At 35.5% G+C, this 16375-nt stretch overlaps 1 pseudogene; it reads left to right on the forward strand.

Annotated features, from left to right (window-relative positions):
* Positions 1 to 13051: 13051 nt before the first annotated feature.
* LOC149159456 (putative pectate lyase 5 pseudogene) lies at positions 13052 to 13859 on the forward strand (annotated as a pseudogene).
* The last annotated feature ends 2516 nt before the right edge of the window (positions 13860 to 16375 follow it).

Here is a 16375-nt window from a genome sequence, read left to right on the forward strand (position 1 = left end):
TTATTTATATATAAAAACAATATTTTCAAATTAATTAATTCCATCGTCATATAGATTAAATTGATCAAATTAATACATATTTTTTATATGAATTTGCCTAATGTAAATCTATATATTAAACTTAATCATTAATGTTTTGACATCTTCTTAACATTTACATGTTAAACTTAATCTCTCGAACGATTAGATGTTTAACTAAGATTTAAATGTTAAACTTGATCTTAAATTCACATTAAACGTAACGAATAGATATTTAACTAAGATTTACATGTTAAACTTGATCTAAAATTCATATGAAACGTGAATTGCCAGTTAGGATTGGGAAAGCCAATGGTCAGAAGTTCACAATATTCCGTATTTTGTGCGGAATTTCTCATCACCATTTGTATCGGCAAGAGCTAACCAGCGATACATTGGGTATTAAATGCCCCTATGTAGGCTGACCAGCTATGTATGTCATGGGGACACATCATACAACTCCGGCGGGCACCTTTATCACCTTTCCGGCAGCCATGCGGGACCCACCAAACATGGTTCGCCATTTTATATAGATGCCCATACAATTAGAAGCATACATACATCGTGGTGGATTTGACGTGAACTGAAATGGAGTGAATGCTACCTTCGCACCATGGCACCTGTAATTTCAAATTTCAAATTTGCGCGCGGAATTTCTGCAACAAGTTTTTGAATAGGGATGCAATGGATTTTTATTTCATTTTCCTCCTGGATTAACTCTTGCCCATTAAGACTACTCCTTTCGAATACATAGTCCCTCCCATTTAAATTTTGAATACCTGCGCACTGTGCTTCCTGAATACCCTGGAGGCCGGTTTTCTGGCAGAGTATTTATTTTTTCTTTTAAAAGATAGCGCTTACCTCCCAGTCAGGGACGAAAGGAATGGGACCTTCTGCAATTGCTGGTGTTTCCGAGCATGAATTAACGAGCTCCAAGAGGGGTACTGGGTCTGTAAAGGAATGTAGAGAATATTGTAGTTGTGGCCATATCCTACCTGGCCGTGCCTCTCTTGACTCCAGTTATAAGAGCGCTTCTACATCGCGGAGGAGGAGCGCGCGTGTGGCCCATGGCGATGGATCCTGGAATGTCCACCATGCTCTAGAGAGGGTTCGGCCTTTTGAAATCCATCAGTCGGGGACATGAAGCATGATGGAAGACCTTGTGGAGGGTTAGTTCCCGGGGAGCTCCCTTGGCATCCTTGGATACATCTTCATTGCCATGTTGTTCTTGTAGTCTAGAAGAATTGTGTCTCTATTGGAAAAGACGAATAAGTTTTGGTTCGAGCATAGGTACAGATATGGGTATAGATTGTTCTCCACCTGTGCGCTAGCCATGTTTGACACAGGAAAAATGGGTTGGTGGTCCCTTCCTGACGTTTTGAGAATGAATTCCTAGGTGAAATCGCTGGTATCCCATGACCACGATGCGATATTCTGGGAAGATTTAGTTTGAGGAATACCATCAATTGTCTCTAATATTAAGGGCCAATGATTCATTCCAATCGCCATTTGAGTAGGGGAAAAAGTAGCGGATTACCTGCCCCGTCCCTCTAACCTCCCACTTCCCATGTGAATGAACGTCCCATTCGCGCGAAGGCACTAGATGAACACCAAATATCTATGAGATGTCTCCTCATATTGGTGGCCAAGTTGTATTCAATGGAATTAGCCCAACAATCCTGCGTGATAGCTTAATCTTGCGATTTGTCACGGCCCTCCCTGAAGATGGGCACTGAAGCTGGTTCTGGCTAATATTATGATCTTATTAAGATGAGTAACAGTCATTTACAGGGTAAACACTCCACCATTCTCTACAAAAAGCTTCCATCTCCCAAGTTCCACTAACTCCGCCGTTGCGCTCCACCAGACTCTTAATCAACATTGCAGTTGGCATAACCTGCGATTATCATAAGCACAATGCATGATCTTAGATGGTTAAATTCAGAGTGTCGCGCTAAAAAATACACTGCATACAATAGCATCAATAGAATTGAGCTCTCCTGAATTATATCGATTGATTTTGTGGTTTAATTCCTCATAATACACATACTCTACGTGAACCTTAGCAGATCCCTCCAATAAATTGATTGTTGTGAACTGGATAAAAGAACAATATCAATGGTCTAGATGTGATAGTGGCTTATAACGTATCCACCGAAGTACATGATCAGTGGTTTCATGGTCGGTATCTTTAATAGGTTTGTTCTTACCATATTCCCATAGATTTCAGATGAACTAAAAAATAATATTGAGCATACCTCTATTTGTGTTTAAATTCAGCGTGTACTACATCACTGGCTCAATTCCGTTCTATTAGTTGGAAACTTAAACAGAAAATAAGATTTGGATTTCAATAACCATTTATGGCAACGATCAATCCCATATATTTTAATATATATATTATAAATACCTCACACAACTGTCTACTTATAATAATGGGTCAACCTCCATCCCAAGTGATGATGCTGGTGATCTCATTTATGTTTATGCTAAGTGCCATGGAAAACAGATGTCAAATTTATGGAGCTTGCATCCTTACAATCCCAACAATATCCGTATTTGCACTTACAAATCATTTACTCTTTGTAAATATGGTTAAACCCCACCACCCTAATAGAATTCATACTTATTTTTATATTTTAATAAATTTCATTAAATGTAATCTTATCATGACGATTAGAGCAAATGGAGTGTCAAAGCCAATCTCTTTATATTAAATAAAGTTTGCATTAGTTTGAATTAATCAAAATTCACAAATAAAGTGTGTTGATCCTATATATCATCATATTGTTATTTAATTATTCTAATTAAATAATTGATGGTTAATTATTATAATTAAATATTTGATGATCAGCTTAATCTTACAAAAATAGGCAAAAGTTTTTTGGATTGATAATTATAATCTCTACTAATTACGGTATGAAATAATGAATGCTTTCATTTTTATTTTATAAAATTATTTTAAATTATTGTTTATTATATTTTTAAAATTAAAATATAAATTATTAACTATAAATTATTTTAAGTTATTTTTTAAAGTAATTTTATTACTAGATAAAATGAATTTTTTATTAATATATTTTTTTCTTTAATTTTAATTAAAATTCAGTAAAGGTTCTTTAAACTTTTTAGTTTAATTGGTTTAATATGTAGAATTTGAGTTGCCCACCAGTTCTCTAGGTTACTGAATCTATTTATGTATTTAAAAAAACATTTTAAATAACAAAAAATCACAATCTTGCTTAAAACCAATGAAAAAAATCATTTATTTCTTATAAATATTTAGAAAATAACTTTTAATAAATTAATAAATTTTTTAATTTGATTAGATTAGATTATTATATTTTAAAATAGTATTTATAAGTAAATTAATAATATGAAGTATATTATATTTCTATATAACACATAATCTTAATCTTAATTTTTTAATACGAATGTAATCTTGTTTTGAAGATGAACCAGCTGGTTCAAAACGTGTCGACCAAATATTGGCAATGTGATTTTTCCAGAAATATTCATAAATTAACTAGGAATGTAATCTTCTAACTTTTTATTAAAACTTTGATCTTTTATTTAAAAAGATAAATCAACATTATTTATAATTTTGAAAATACACTTTTAATTAAATTTATAATAATTATTACAACCATGTAGGCTCCAATTTATTTTACTAGACCAATTTTGAGTCCACGAGAATAACTAGCTGAATGACTAGCTATACAGAGGGTATCATGTCGAACTACACTTCTCACAACTGGGAATGGCCCAATAACAAAGACATGTAGTAATAACTAAACTAGAGACCACACTGACATAATGCCACTAGGGGCCTTTCAGACCTATTCGAGGATTTTGGTTTGCTTAATAATCCTTAAAAATATTAACTGAAATATATTAGAGGAAATTAAAAGAAAATTCATGTAGATTATGTGAAGCCTAGAAATAGAAAGGGATTCATTGGTCTCATTTGGAGTGGTGAGTCACACCACTTTTCCTTCTCTACACCCATGTCCTCTAGATAAATCATTCAAAGAAGCTCAACACTCCCTTATTTGTGCACACCCTCTATAGTCTTCCACCACAATGTTTATAGCTCAATACACCATGCAACCCCCAGGACCGAGTCCCCTCTGCATTCTACCAAGATTATCATTAGGGCATGTTCCCTAAGCCTCGTCCATTGTCTTTCCAAAATTCTCCCCTTCAAACTTCCTCCCTGGTTCATCTCCTGTGGCAGGGAAATTGGAAAACAACCTGAGGTCGCCCTGTGCAACTTTGTAAACTGTTAACACTGCTCGCCAACTTTGCATTCCATAAAAGCCTCTCCATTACACAAGATAGAGTCATATGGTTATGCATGTGAAGGGGCGGAAACGACACCCTGCATTTACTCCCTAATCATGTCCAAGGTGGTGTGCACGACTCTCGATCCACCTGTTACCCTCTAATTCCAACCCCATCAGGGGAATTTTAGAACATATAATTAATAAAAATATAAAAATTAATAAATTTAATGAATAAAAGAATAATTAAAAATAAAAATATTTCTAAATATAAAAATGTGAAATATATACTTTTTTTGTAAGTCAAAATTCTATTCATTCTTCAAAAAAGAGGTACATCAGTAGATAAATGCAGTTGGTCTCACCTCAACCCTGTTTGTTGACTACTGTGATCAACATATGGTAAAGAAACAAAAAAACAACTAAATACATAGTCCACAATTTAGGAGGCCTAAAGCACCAGTAAACACACAAAACAAGTAAAACAATCATCTGATATAATGGAGGTTGGGTTTTTTGAATTTGTTCCTAGAGGAGGAGGACGGTGGAAGGAGCACTGGACGTGCTCTTCGAAGTGAGCCATCCATGTCTCCAACTTCTCCACCTTCTCGGATAACAGATTATGGCCTCGCCAGACCACCATGATGCACTCTCGAACATGGCACTAGAAGTAGTGCATTTTGTTCAATGTCGCAATAAGCTCTACATGCTTTTCCTGTCGCACATACTTCGAGGTTTCCAGGAATTCCACTATTGACTAAATCAAACCCTGATAGTTTTCCAGACAAAATTCTTGTCTCTGTTTACGTTCTGAATTACGCGCCATCCCCTATCGCCCCTAGCCAGCAAAATGTATCGCTCCACCCCGTTGTTGGCTTCGCAAGGTACAACTCCTACGGCCTGCCAGCAATCCACCACGACCACGACCACCGCGAGCCCCAAAGACCGCCTGACCCAAACGACCAGCATTGCTACCACCCCAGGCGGAGCTAGCATTCGCCACTACCACCTGCAAGGGTGGCTCCCAACCCCCCGAACCATCCAAATTGAGCTTTAGCTGTGAAGAAGAATGAGAAATATGAGGTACCTAACGTATTATGGTAGAACTGGCACTGCTGAGAAGGGTCGGAGCTAACCAGCGAGTTGATATACAAACTACAATTCCAACCGCATAGAATCGCCCACCCACGCCATCATGACCACAAACAACGAATCCAGGATAAATATCGGGAACCACAATTCCAAACCGGCAATAAGGAACTAGACCCACAATTCACCGTCCCCCACAGAAACCGCCAAACATTGTAGAACCTTGAGAAAGAACTACTAAAGACAAAGAGCCAAATTCCACTCTAACACGGAGGAACACCCACCCATCCAAAGTAGGACCAACAAATGGGTTTCAGAGCTAGAGTTATGAATCCTTTCCCGCTCGAGAAAACTAGAGACCATAACTAGAGTCATTTTGAATAGAATTATTTATTTTTTACAGTTTAATTTTTTATTTTAAAATAATAAAAAATATAACTTTAATTAATATATTATAATAAATAAAACATGCACAAAAACTAATGTTTTGTTTGAGTTAGATTTTAAAAATGTTGAGTTAGAGGCTACATCATTATATAAAAAAAAACTTGATCACTTAAGTTTATGAATACTATATGTTTTTAAGTATTAGAATATTAATATTAGTTTTAGATTATATTTTAATATTACAAAGCAATTGCAATGTGAATGATTAAAAAGAAAATGTTATTATTTATAAATAATGTTTTTTTTGGGTGTTTTATTTCTTTCTAAACAAAAGTGTATAGGGTGTTTCTCACTAGGAAGATTGGACCATAACCAAAAGTTCACTCTTTGTAGAGAGACATACAGCAACATAATGTTCAAAAAAACCCAAAAAGACTAAAAGTGGTTCAAACTGGCCATGAGAATACACATTGATACCAAAAAATGATAATATGCTAGGCGTAACATAAGACAAAGTAGAGGGATCATAATTCATAGTTGCAATCTAGATGGGATCTTGGTTGTTGCCAGGGGTGCTCTTAGTCTAGGGTGGGATGTTGGGATGCTTCTCGATGTCTTTGATCTAGGTCCTTCATGTGGTGTTGCAAATGCTCGATAGAGTTCAGGAGGTCTACCCAATGTTCATATTGATCCAGTAGAATTCTATCGAGGAATTTCAAATCCTAGCATAAGTTTATAGTGTGCATGTACTAATTGAGATGTCCTCGCATATGCTTGATATCCTGCACCCAGTTTTCCATCTCAGGGAGAGTCTCTATGTTTGAGAGATGGTGTTGATGAGAGAATATTTCTCTCTCCATGTGGGTAAGCTCATCCTAGATGCATGTTGGGGTAAGGTCACGAAACCAAGCCATAGTTTCCTCTAGGTGGTGTTGAGTACACATGTTTCCCCAAGTGGCATGTTCCTTGTAGCAGGTTTTACCTCTATGGACACGCGCACACTAATGAGTCATGGTGGAGAACCCAATAGATAAAAGAGAGAAAGTAATTAGGATAGGAAAGAAACAAACGATGACTATAAAGAGAAAGACCACGCGAGGAGGAAAAATGGCCAGGTGGTTGGAAATCGAAGGAGGCCAGGAGTGGGGAGGGATAAAGACGCTAGTCAATGAACAAGGGGGAAGAACAAAAACAGGAGGGCATGAGGAGGGCCCTAAGCCCATAAAAAATAACAAGGGAAGGGGAACAACGTGGGTGAGTTAACTAGAGGAAGGCCACATAGGACCTGAAACAAGTCGAATATCATGAAAAGTGCACCAAATGAGAATGATGAGCGATGAAATACCATACAAGAATTTTGATATGAAAAAAATACCACAAAAAGGATATTTCTCAAGTCAAAACCTGTCAAGAATACATCAATAGAAGGCATCTAGCACCAGAATGAGCAATCCTTTAGCAAGCATAAGGAGCCAAGATTGAAGGATGCATCACATACTTTGAACTTGCAAGGGGAAAGTAACTACTAGGTATAACCTATACTCCAGGCAGTCAAATGGAAATTGTTGCCATATCTCCACTTCTTGTGGGGAGGTTATTCGATTTTAGATCTGTGAATGTTGGCCAAGGGTAGTAGAGCAGTGTCAAGCTAAGGCTCGAGGAGTTGGACTAACAAGAGACCCCAAATATAAATGACAAGAGTTAAGGCCTATGCATAAAATAGGAGACTCTTACAACCAACAAAAAATGTGCCAAATCTAAATTTTTCCATGAGGAAGGGTATAGTAATCTACAATGGAGTTGGTTTTAGCTTTTCACGAGTAAAGAGCTTGAAAGTTGTCTAGAGGACTAGTAAACATTCAAAGCTAGACAATAAAATGTGCATGAGACTGAGTATAATAAGAGTCGCCCACATGTATCCTTAAGAGGGGAGTTCTATAGGTGTTTCCAGGTGGAGGATAGTGTAGGTGAGTAGTCTAAACTTCCATGATTAGCTAAAATATCAACGACTTTATTTACTATTCACCGAACACGTGATGGGACAATGATTGATATGTTGGCAATAAGGGAGGAATATTTGCATATGAGTGTTTCTAAATGCCAACTCTTAGGTACTTTATCCATTGGGGTACCATTCGGTATCTTATATACCATGTTGATGATGAATTGATAGTCTCCCTCTACAAAAAATTTGGAATACCTTTGTGTCTATGCAGTGTACAACCCTGTTATCCTTACAATATCAGCTACTATTCTTGGTTGTAAGTTCTCTCATATTTCTATTAATAGAAAGAGTATCCTATTTTCTTGTTATATTACATTTACATTCAAGTATTTCAATGCCTCGTTGCATCATTAAATAGAGTAATTGAATTATGCTATGTAGATGTTGTGGATCTTTGGCTTTTTTGTTTTGTTTTATGTACAGGTTCTAATTATAGCATTTGGAGCTACGATTCGAGCTTACAAGCGAGGATGAAAGTAAATCTTGCAACAGTTTCCAAGAAAGCCTCTTTCCATTCTTCAATTTCTCTAAGGGAAACTCTATATTATTTGCTTTATGTTGTTTTGGACAAATCCACTAGGTCTAGGGAAGATACTTTTGCTTGCGATTGTAAATTCCATAGAAATATATTTGCTAAAGTCTATAGCAATATATTTGCTAGAAAAAATAGTGTTATGATTTCTCTCTATTTCTTCACCCTTAGCAGGACTCTACATGACATCATAGATTCCAACATTTAATATTGGAGTGAATGCTCTCTCTATCACCCCTAGTTTTATAAGATTTCTTAACATTTCATTGCACTTCTAGGGCTTTGATTTGTTATAGGGAATATGAATATCATCAAGATAATTCCACTTTAAGGGTAAAGAAATAGAGAGAAATCATAACACTATTTTTTCTAGCAAATATATTGCTATAGACTTTAGTAAAGGATTTCAACTAGAAACTTTCGAACTTGTAGCTAAAGATAACAGTTGTAGCCAACCTACAAATCATGAGAAGATTACCATCTTAGGTTATGCTTCAAAATAGGGTAAATTTCAACCTATTTTGCTATGAAAGCTAGGAGATCAAGGACATAGAAAGCCTAGAACTAACATTAGATTCAACCTAGGAGTTCAAACCCATGACCTCTACACTATCACTCATGGAATTTGGGTGAGGTGGAAATGACGTGTATCTAGGAGGAATATCTATAATAAATTTAACTAGGATGTTCAATGGGTTAATAATGGAGACATGGAGTTCCATATTTTTCATTTCCAAACATGAAATAGAAGTTTAGGATTGCATCTCCCAAGCACAAAGGTTTAGTATGTGCTTACCTCAATCTATCATAGGTGTGTTCCAAATCTTACCCTTAGAGGCACAAAATAGTCACAATTATGGTCCATTATGCATCGAGGAGTACAATGAATACCAAAAATTAATATGATTTCCAGAATCCAAAGAGTTGTGAATCCAAACAGATAGATGACTAAAGATAAAGACGTTGAAATCCATTGAAGGGTATCCAAAATTCAAGGCTAGAAGCTCACTTAAGAATATGCTTATTGGTAAGACAAAATTGCTAGCATACTCATAAAGAAAACCAAAATGATGCAAGGACAATTTACCTCATTCCCCAAATCCTATATCATTCTAATGTTTAGACTATGCATGCATACAACCAAATTTCCCATTAAACTCTTCCCAAAAACACACATAAGAGAATACAAATTTTGCACAATGAATATCTCATGAGAGAATATGAACCCTCCTTATACCTATGGCAAATGTTTTCCTTTACCTCCTTTAAATACATAGCCTTACCTCAATTTTTATTTATAGGCTTGCTTAAAAGAAAAAGCTAAGATCAAGGCATTTTTCATAATTAGACAAATAACTAAAACAAAAATTCTAATAATTTCCTTGTTTCCAAAAATGACCTCTTTACAACATTTCATTACTTCTATTTCTTGGCCATGGTAGAAACTAAAAGAGGTAGAGAGAAAGGACGTGTTTGAATGAAAACCACATTTCTTGAATTTCTGGTAAGATAGGGATAATACAAACATTCTCCATAGTGATTATTTTTCATTTTCTTATGAATCACGGTTTTGGAGTCTCCCATGACCTGAAACTTGTTAACTCCATTTGTAATTGGAAAGGAAAGAAGAGTCCATAGAGCTGTAAAATTTTCTTTAATGTTTGTTCTTTTCCCAGTAGATTAACAACACCTACACCACCTACTTGAGGATCTCCTTGAGTTGTCATAAAAAACCCTATTGTATATCAAAATTCAATTAAGGCGTATATGGAACTCTAGGATTTATTTATTTAGGATAAACATTATATTATTTGGTGACTTTTACTATCAATGATTTTCTCACTCATGGTGAGATTTTGAGTCATGGAATTTTTTTGGAGCTCGATACTCAATAGAGACGTCCTTCAAAAATTGTATATATACATAATATTCAATAAAAATTTATGAATTAAAAAAGTATAATAATATTAAAATTAAAATAAATTAATTTCATTAATACATATATATCATAAATTAAAGAGATAATAAATTACAATAATCTATTTATAACTATTCAAATAATATATATATCCCAAAAAAATTAATTAATCATTATTAATGTTTTTGAGTATTTCATATTTTGAAAAAAATTCACATAATTTTTATTATTTGAAAAAATATTAATATATGAATCCCTTTTTATGTAGATATACGCATTACCATGTGGTTTAAAAAAGAAACTGCTTTACCTGTTACCTTTTATTTACACGGAGCTTTCACCTATTTGTATTGAATTTCATCTATTTGTATTGAAATGGAAAAGTGATTTTGCATTTCAATACAAAGTTCAAAAAAATTGGAAACTTACGACCTCCGTAAACGCCAAACTGTGTCTTTTCAAAAAGTTATTTATTATTATTTTAACGTTAAATATACAGCAAAAGCGATGAGAGTCATCCCTTTTTTTTCCATTACAGTGTGGTTTCAAAAAGGAAAATGCTTTGACGTGTTATTTTTTTTAAGACAAAAGAAGTTTTTCTCCCTATTCTGAAAGGAATGGAAAACCCATTCCGCCCTCTTTGTTAGTTACTCCAAAGATTGAAAAGAAAGGGAAATTTACAACCTCGGCTAGCACCCAACTAGAGTCTCTTTTCCAAAGGTTATATTTTATTATTTTAAAGTGAGACCTAGCGCAGAAGCGATGAGGGTCCTGGACGGCCTTGTTCCATGCAACTTATTTTCCCCTGAAATATGGATGATGTCAAACTCAAGTATAAAGCAAAGGCAATACGAATAGGGTCCTCGTTCATAACCATCTTTAGAAAAAATATCCTAGAGATCCGAAACAAGGGATTTGGGAAGGTTGGATGGAATTTCTTTCCAAAAGAAATGAAGAGTATTTTATGTTTAAATCTCAGAAAACAACTGACAACCAATGAGTGAGGGAACTTTGAGAGATATGGTTGACATTGAAACACTTTACTGGCCAGTCGATGAAAGAGAAATATGGTTCATACTGAAACACTTTACTTGAAATTTTAATGTCTCATCTATCAGTTCACCTTCTACATATGTGAAATTTTGTCAAAACACTATTATTTGAATATTTCGAAGTATCCTATCATTTAAATATGCCAAGAAAATTTCACATAAGCTCACCACAAAGTAACTATTAAAATTACCAAACACAAGACAAATATATAAAGTTTTCGAAAAAAACCCTTAGAATTTTCCAGGACACTTGAAATAACAACTTAAATTTCACAGCGACTAAATAAATGTAATTAACAAAGTTTGTGCACGCTACTGAGCAGAGACGAATGCTTTGTTTAACTTAAATTTCACAGCTACTAAATAGATATAATCAACAAAGTTTGCGCACGCTACTGAGCAAAGCCAAAAGCTTTGTTTATCTGGGTTCAATATCATATAGAGAATGGGATCACCCCCCTCCAAGAGAGTGGAAAACGAGTTTTGAAAGTTGCCTTTCATTTTAGTCAGCCATGGCAAGAATGCATGAGTTTAACTCAACACACCTTCCGATGCCCTTATCTGTATCAACTTTTACATGCCTCCACTAGTGTCTACACCCTTCTCTCCTCTTCCAACGATGCTTTCGCCTCCAAAATTCAGCATAAATGGCTACCTCAGTCCCTGACCCGGCTCCAAATGGACCACACGGAAAGGAAGCTAAAGCTGCTCAGCAAAGGGAAATTAACATCGTTAAATTTAGAGGAATTTCAGGGGTTTATGGTAGCTTTGTTTCCAGACATGGCCCTCTCCAATGCTTTCAAAAGCATGTCGTTTTACATCCCGGTGGGATTTGTGGTGATTTTATCATCACATTTGATAGCACAAACCCACGAGCTTGCCCCGGATATGATAGTTGTAACTCTCCACCGTGATAATTGCCCACACATTGGAGAGGAGCTTGTCATCTGCCAAGAGAACGAGCTTCTGGTTCTTGGCGCCTTCTGTGCGACAGAAGGAAAATGAAATAAAAATCCATTGCATCCCTATTCAAAAACTTGTTGCAGAAATTCCGCACGCAAATTTGAAATTCCAGGTGCCATGGTGCGAAGGTAGCATTCACTCCACGATGTATGTATGCTTCTAATTGTATGGGCATCTATATAAAATGGCGAACCATGCTTGGTGGGTCCCGCATGGCTGCCGGAAAGGTGATAAAGGTGCCCGCGGGAGTTGCATGATGCGTCCCCATGACAGCCTACATAAGAGCATTTAATACCCAATGTATGGCTGATTAGCTATTGCCATTTGTATCACCGAAAGAGCGGTACTGCAGTCTCGGTTGGTAAGGATTCACCATTTTCTTTGAAGTTCAGTTTCTCATATCAAAATTTCAACCTATGTTGGTTTTATCTATAACATATTAGCTTGTGGGAGATCCTTCCTTGACCGCGTTAAATAAGACTTCAGAAAGCCGCTACTTGAATGTTTCCAAAATCTCATAAAAATATATTTCTGACGCGAACATAAAAATATGTCGTGGACAGTGGTTTTTAGTTGTCAAACATCACTGTTCGACTTCGAAGTCTGTGCTGTGTTTAAAAGATTCGCAGCTGACGTTTGCCATCTCCCTACCTAATAATACTAAGTGTGATGAAATGATTGTAACGACAAAATGATAGAAGGCCCCGGCATTTGCAAGAGTGGCACAGAACAGAAGCAACCAGCACCAGTGTTCTTAGTGTTGTTGTTTCTTTGAGAAGACAAACGTGAGTCGTGGCTGCCAAAATGAGGAATCAAATTAGTATTTTGAGCTGCATGCTGTTGATTGGAATACTCCGTTGCGTTCATGGCGGGGCGCCAAAGCCATTTGAATCAAAACATGGAGAGAAGTTTATGGGATGGAAGATAGTCGAGGCACCGGGCAATATAACTATATCCACGTTTCCTGAGGAGAAAGATCAGAGGAACGGAACGAAAATAGTTCAACAGTAAGTAAATCGCTCACTGCGACATTACGTTCCGTTTTGTTAATCTCTCTGTTGGTTTTTTTTAATTATGTAATGTTTGAGGCTGAATTGACACGAGAATGCTTCATCTGTGTATGCAAACAGAAGCAGAAGCAGAGGAGCTGAGCGTGTTGTCATGTGCAACGGGTAATCCTATCCATGATTGTTGGTGGTGCGACCCCAATTGGGAGCGCAACAGAAAACGGCTTGCAGATTGCGGCATTGGATTTGGCAAGGATGCCATCGGAGGCAAGAACGGCAAGTTTAATGTCGTTATGGATGCCGGTGATGATGCCGTGAATCCATCCCATGGAACGCTGCGTCATGCCGTGATTCAGACGGAGCCGCTGTGGAGCCACAATGACATGTTCATCCAGCTCAAGGAAGAGCTGGTTATTAACAGCTTCAAAACAGTCGATGGACGAGGCGCCAACGTTCACATTTGCATTCATGAGTGTAAGCGTCTACGAAACGCTATGGTAAATACCTTTCCTCTGAATCATAGTTACCAAATTCGAATTCAAATACGAATACGAATTCGATTCGATATGGAAAATACCAAATTCGAATTCGAATACGAATACTAATTCGATTCGATACGGAAAAATTCGACTGCATAAAATTCAATACGGAAAAAATTCGAAAATATACATCTTATATAGATTAACATATTATTATTATTTTTTTCAAAAATTTATAAAATAAAAATGAATCTTTCCTATAATAATACCATTATTTCCTTATTTCCAATATCAATCTTTTCTTTTCTATTTATTTATATTTTTATCTATTTAAGATAATCTATTATTTGCATTCCAAACTAAGAAAACATCTAAATAAAATATATTAATATAAATAACAAAAACTCAAAATTGATATTGAATATAAAAAATGAAATATTGAATATTTAAATGATCTCCCCAAACTAAAACGAGTACTAATTCCCATTATAATTCAAATTTATTCAATAATCATTGGTAAATTAATCTTTAAGATGAATCACAAAAAATATAAATACTTTAATTGAATTTCAAATCAACTATTACTAAAACCAATTTAGATAATGACTGTCATTTAAAACTATATTTTAAAATTTTTACAAAATATATTTATTTTTATAATTTTTTAATAAAAACCCACTTTTTTAATAAAGAATTTACTATTTTATAATTGAAAATTTTAGATATAAAATTTCCATAATATTTTTAATATATAAATTATTAGTAAAATTTGTGAATGCTAGGGGTAAAGTAGATGTTTCTATATATGTATAGATGGTCCCATAGGACAGATGTTTCTATAGATATTAAGATGGTTAGTTGGATGTTTCTATATATATTATGATGGTTGCTTGGATGTTTTTACGATGGCTGCTTATATTGCTCCGGAAGAACAGAGGATTTTGCTCCACCGGCACAGAGGGTATGCTCTGCTAAGCTGTTCAAAATTGCAACTGGTACTGAAAACCAGTGCAATCGCTGCTTGCTTATTAACCCGAGGAAATATTGGAGCATTATACCCTCTGCTCCGCTGTTCGGAATCGCAACGTGCAGTGGATAAGTTAACTTTATTGATTGGAACCACAAATACCGTACCGTATCGAAATTAACGTATTAAATGGCGAATCGAATTGTGTCAGCGAATTTTCGAACTTTTTTGGCCAATACGGCCGAACTTGGTAACTATGCTCTGAATAGAAAAATAAATCATGGCGATGGGATTTCTGTCTCGATAGCGAGGCACATATGGGTGGACCATTGCTCTATGTCTAACTACGAAGATGGCCTTGTTGACGCAGTCAAGACATCCACCTATATCTCCATTTCCAACAATTACTCATTCGTTTATTAATTACAAGTCACTCTGCTTTTCTCCAATGGTACGTGATGCTATTGGGTCACAGGGACGACCACCTTAATAGTACAAATCATATATATACAACGTCAAATCAACTCACTGATTCAATCACCCATTAAAACTATCCAACAACCTTATATAACTCTTGATATGTTTCATATATATTCATGATGAAATTTTAGATGATGGTATAATCCCTAAGAGTACCAAACATTAATCTAGCTAAAGCACATCAATCAATAAAGTCATGTAATTAACAATATAAAATGCAGTGTATTATTATTGTAAATTATATTGAAAAAAAAGACATTAAAATATTAAAAGAATGATATTAACTTTATCAACATATAATATTGATACTTTCGTAATATGATCATTGATAAAAAAATATATCCTGAAATTATTAAAACATATATATTAGCCATTGTGCACATCTTCCCATCTCTTTCTCTCTCCCCCCACTTTATCTCCCACAATTCTTTCTCTCTCTCTTTCCTTGTTCTTCTCTCTTCTGTACTCTCCCTCTAACTCCCTTCCCCAATGCCCCCTATCCCCCACCTTTCCCTCTCTAACTCTCCCTCTTCCTACCTCTCTTTCTCTACCCCGTGACTCTATCTCCCTTTTATTCATTTCCTCTCTCTCATTAACTCCCTCTTTATCCATTTACACCACTCTTCTCACGTCTCCCCCTCTTTATCCTCTTTTATCTCTCCACCCTCACTCCACTCCCTTCATTTCCATATCTATCCCTCCATCCCTTCACCACTTCCTTATTCCGTCCTTTACAACCAAACCCAACTCTACCCCTCTCTCCCTCCTTCGCTCCCTACATCTTAAAGATTCTAGACATAAAAGAACATACATGTTTTGAAAATACACACTCATTCTTGAAAGCATGTTTTTTTTTATAGATTTCCCACGCATTGTTGAAGGATAACTCATGCTTTTAGAATGCATACACATTCTTGAAAGCATGCACAAGCAATTGAAATTGTGCACATGTTCTTCAAAATCCAAACTGACATGTATTTGAGGCGATCTGGGGAGTACTAAATTGATAACATTATGAACATGTGCATACTTTTAAAGGTTCTCACTTATTCCTAGATTAGTGAATTCATGATGGCACCCTCATAATAAAATAAAATCATGGTATAGGGGAACTAGAACATAATAATTTAGTTAGTAATCCACCCTCAATATGTCACTAGGTATTTAGAATGATGTTAATAGGAATTAAAGACTA

Source organism: Pinus tabuliformis, chromosome 5_2 (assembly GCF_031772625.1).
Source record: "Pinus tabuliformis cultivar Carrire ecotype Pingquan chromosome 5_2, CPIR1, whole genome shotgun sequence".
Taxonomy (NCBI): Eukaryota; Viridiplantae; Streptophyta; class Pinopsida; order Pinales; family Pinaceae; genus Pinus; species Pinus tabuliformis.